We start from the raw sequence: 4676 nt of genomic DNA on the forward strand, positions 1-4676 counted from the left end.
GCGACGCCCGCCCCGCCCTCCCCGCTGTTCCACCTGCGGTCACCCCGCCCTCGCTCCGCGGCCCCTCCCTCCGTTCTGCCGCCGCTGTTTGCTCTTGCAGCCACTCTCCCCCTCCGCGCCTGGGAGCTGACTAGCCCCGCCCGCTGGAGGTAAACGGTCCAATGGAGAACAAGACGGACCCAGGGGCGACCGGTTTAAACTGAGAGGGGAAGGGGAGCTCTCTGGTGGCAACGGCGGCGTTAGGAGGCTGGTCCGCCACCGGTTTCCGTACCTGTTCGGGGCTCTCTGCCGCCATTTTGAATCGCTCCGGGAGCAAGGGGAGGCCAATCGGGCTGCCGAGAGCATCGTGCGGGACAGGGGGCGGGGCTTGCCTCCTAGTCCCGCCCCCATAGAGCTCCTTGTTCAGTGGTAGAGGAAAGCGGGTGCGGCGTCATCCATGTAGGGGAAGGAAGGCAGAGGTGGGGCCCTGGAGCCCAAATGCAGGACACCACCCCCCACAAGGGGCCCACCTGGCCAACTCTCATGATTTTTGGCATTGAACTTAAAAGTCTACTTTGGGAAGTAAAATACAAAAAGAAAATCTTACACACACTAGCAAAGTGCCCATCAAGAATCACACACACGCCCCCCGCCCCGCCCGCCCCCCTCCAGTCAAGAATGCCGGGCGGCCAGCAGGGACAGAGCGCCTCCACCCACTGCCCCACGCTGGCACCACTCTGCATCCAGCCACGTGCAACCCCCAACCTGCTCTGTGTTCAGCCCTGTGTGCCCCCCAAAACCTCAGACACACACACACCCACGCAGCCATACACACCCACCCAGCTCCCCGCATGGGGGGCAAGACCACAGCGTGCTGCGCAGCGAGCAGGCAGGGGGGTGCGCCCACCCTGCGGCCGTGTGCTGCAGCCAGTGGGCACTGCCCATGTCCCCCTGCCCGCTCTCTTCGCAGCACCCTACAGCCGTGTGCCCCGACCCCCCACCCTCCCCCCACCAAGAGCACCTGTACTGCCTGTAACACGCAGCGCGGGGCATGCCTCCCCATGCCCACTCCCTATGTGGCACCCTGCGGCCACGACCCTCCGTTCAGGGAGCACCCACCAGCTGCGGGCTGCGGAGGGGGCGTGGCGCATGAAGGTGGGTGCATAGCTGCAGGCAGCCCCAACAGGAACAGGCAGCCACAGAGCGAGGCATGCTTCTCATGCCTGCTCCCCATGCGGCACCCTGCAGCCACGTGCCTCCCTTGTTTTGGTGCACCTGGCATAGGTGCCATGCAGGGAGCGGGTAGGGGGATGTGCCCCACCCCGCAGCCATGTGCTGCAGCCGGCAGCCACTACCCATGCCCCTCGCGGGACCCTGCAGTTGCACACTATGCCCCTCGGCACAGCCACACACCACACACCCCTGCCCACGGTCTCAAGCCATGTCCTCCATGGTCGCAAGCCATGCCCCTGCATGCCGGCACCCGGAGCAGGGAGCACCTCTGCCTCCACCTGTCAGTCTATCTGTCCTAAGGCTGCGGGCCACGCATGTGCAGTTGGCCCAGAGCTTTACGGACAGACAGACAGAAGTGGTAAGGCTTTCATTATATTAGAATATATAAACACACACACACACACACACACACACATATATATATATATATATAGGAAATCTCATGATTTTTGTCATTGCTCTTAAAGTCTACACTTTGGGAATGTGAAAAACTTAGCTCTTTCTTTTATATATATTAAAAGAAGCATGTGCGTGTGTATGTGTGTATATATATATATATATATACACACACACACACACACACGCACACACTAGCCAATTGGCTGTCAGGAATGACAGGGGGGATCGGGCAGCGATGGAGCCCCACCCTCATCCTGGCCCGCTCTCCCCTTCCCTCCTGCTGCTTGGGGTCCAAACTCATTCCTCCCTTCCCTGCCACAGGGGAAGACCAGGCCCAAGGCTGGGGAGAAACCAGGCCACTGTGGTGTGGGGAGCAGCAGACCCAGGCTGACCCAGTGGCAGCGGGGGGACAGGAGGAACATGCTTGGGGCTGACGCAGGTGAGAGGGGAAGATGAGGCTGAGTGGGACCAGGATGAGGACTGGGACCTGGGTAGGAGGAGGGGGAGGCCCGCTCCTCCTGTCCCACGCTGCTGCCGCATTGGGCCAGGCCCACTGCTCCCCGCCCCCCCGCGTTGGCCCGGATTCTCCCCCAGCTCAGGCTCAGTCCTCCTCCCCACCTCAAGCCCATTTCCACACCTCCTTTCCCCCACCTGCTTTGGCTCAGAGTCTGCTCTTCCCATCCCCACCACCGCCACCAGGTCAGCTCGGGCCCGCTGCTCCCGCCACCATGGCGGCCTGGCTTCTTCCCACCCTCAGGCCTGGTCCTCCCCCTCATTAGGCCCGGGCCCACTCCTCCCCTTCCCCCACCACTGCCACCGTGGTGTACCCGCTATTCATAGTTTCATAGTTGGTAGGGTCAGAAGGGACCTGAGCAGATCATCTAGTCCACCCCCCTGCCATGGGCAGGAAAGGATGCTGGGGTCAAACAACCCCGGCTAGGTGATTGTATAGCCTCCTTTTGAAGACCCCCGGGGTAGGAGCCATCACCACTTCTCTTGGAAGTTGGTTCCAGTTCCTAGCCGCCCTGACAGTGAAGTAGCGCCTCCTGATGTCTAGCCTGGATGACGGAAGTGGGGAGGGGCGGGCTGAGGCCAGAGCCCGTGGCCTCCCCCGCCACCATGGCATCCTGACCCTGTTCCCCTCCACGCTGCTGCCACCATCATCTGCAAGGAGTAAGGGCGGGGGGGGTGGGGCGAGGTCAGCTACAGTGGCCTCGCCCCCCCTTCTCCACTCCATCACCACCTGCAAGGAGCAGGGGGGGCACAAGGCTAACACTCTCTTCATAAGGTCTGTTCTCTTGTCCTCTGATCATGCATGTGACTCTTCTCCCAACTCTTTCAAGCTTCTCCACATCTTTCCTGAATTGTGGAGCCCAGAATTGGATGCAGTACTCCAGCTGCAGCCTCACCAAGGTTGAGTACAGTGGGAGGATGACATCCTGGCTCTTGTTCAAGATGCATCAGTAGATGCAAGCCAGGGTTTTGTTTGCTTTGCCAGCTGCAGTATCACACTGGTGGCTAATGTTCATCTTGTGGTCAATCATGACCCCCAAGTCTCTTTCGGTCATGGTGCTATCGAGTGTAGCATTGCTGAGCCTTATAAGTGTGATGTGGGGTATTGTTTTCCTCAAGGTGGAGCACCTTGCATTTCTCTGTATTGAATGCCATCAGGTTTTCATCTGCCCACCTTGCAAGCCTATCGAGGTTGGCCTGGATCACCAGCCTATCCTCAAGTGTGGATACTCTTCCCCAAATATGGTGTTGTCAGTGAACTTAGCCAGTCCGCTTCTGACACCACTGTCCAGATCATTTATAAAGACATTAAAAAGTACAGGTCCGAGAACAGAGCCTTGGGGGACACCAGTAGTCGCCCCGTGCCATGTTGATTCAGTTCCATCAACTACCAGTCTCTGGGTCTGACCTTAGAGCCAGTTCCCCAGCATTGGACTGTGGAGTAGTTGAGGCCGCAGTTGCCCAATTTTTCCATGAGGACATAATGGGACACCAGGTCAAAAGCTTTTTTAAAAGTCCAAATATATTATATAAACCTCTTCCCTTTTGCCCGGGAGATCCATCACCTGGTCATAGAAGGAAATAATTCCCAAGATGGCTGGGTGACTGGGCCCAGGCCCTGCTAGTGCATGCCTGACATCCTCTAATCCGGTTCCTGTACTGCTCTTTGTGATGATGAGACATGGTTATGTTGGTGCATCTGAGCTCATTGATGAGCACAGAGCTGGGAAAATTGTGTCAGTCTGACAGGCAGACTCAGCAAGTGTGGTGTGATTGGTCCCACATTGGATGTTCAACTGAAGGAGTTGGGAAAACTGGTACTCACACTGGTGTGGGTACCTGGTGCTGACAGCCTCAGCTGGTATCAGGGACCACGAGAAAACTAGGTGAAAACATACAGGAAGCAAAATCTTGGGATTCTTTTTTTAAAATTTGTAAAACAGTCACACTAATATAATGCTATCAGAGTTACCTCTACTTATTTTGCAGCTAACCTTCCCTGAAGGTCAGTCCACTATCCGCCACCAATGGATGCGCTGGATAGCAATACAGCTCTGGTGCCAAGCAGTCACAGACCAAGCAGTGGCAGCACCACCAGGATGTGGTGGGGACAGCAGATGGCTATGGTTTCTAGCCTCAGAAGACACACATATCCTCTGATGGTGCTCTGACTTGTACAGGCGAGTACAGGTCACCACTATAATAAGCCTGCCCAGCCCCCAGCCATGTCTTACAAGTCCTGAACAGGGAGCAGGCAGAAGATGTTAGAATCTCAGTGGTGGCAAAAGCAGACAAAGGCTGCAGCAGAACCTGATCTCCAGTTGTCTTGGCCTCCTTGCCATTGATGTGCAGCAGCTTCTCCATGATAAAAGAAATCACACACAGGCATCTTCCATGAAAATGGCTTTTCCAGCACATTCTTCAAGTCATTTGGTGACCAGGTAGTGACGCTGGGGAGCAAGACTGTAAGCTTTGGAAGCTCCTAGTCATGAACTAGTGCAAACAGCAGTTACAAAAAGATCATCTAGCACTTGGAGCCAGGATTGTGGTTC

General features: G+C 56.7%; 1 protein-coding gene across 3 annotated transcripts in view; it reads right to left on the bottom strand.

Annotated features, from left to right (window-relative positions):
* The window catches only part of TBC1D14 (TBC1 domain family member 14), a 118007-nt gene extending 117666 nt beyond the window's left edge, over window positions 1-341 (bottom strand). For 2 of the 3 annotated variants that reach the window (XM_025195279.1, XM_006017019.2), the window contains exon 1: window positions 272-341. The gene's annotated coding sequence lies outside the window, so the exon portion shown is untranslated. The other variant, XM_025195273.1, reaches the window with a different exon arrangement.
* Between the last annotated feature and the right edge of the window lie 4335 nt (window positions 342-4676).

The sequence above is a fragment of the Alligator sinensis genome, unplaced genomic scaffold (assembly GCF_000455745.1).
Source record: "Alligator sinensis unplaced genomic scaffold, ASM45574v1 scaffold421_1, whole genome shotgun sequence".
Classification (NCBI taxonomy): Eukaryota; Metazoa; Chordata; order Crocodylia; family Alligatoridae; genus Alligator; species Alligator sinensis.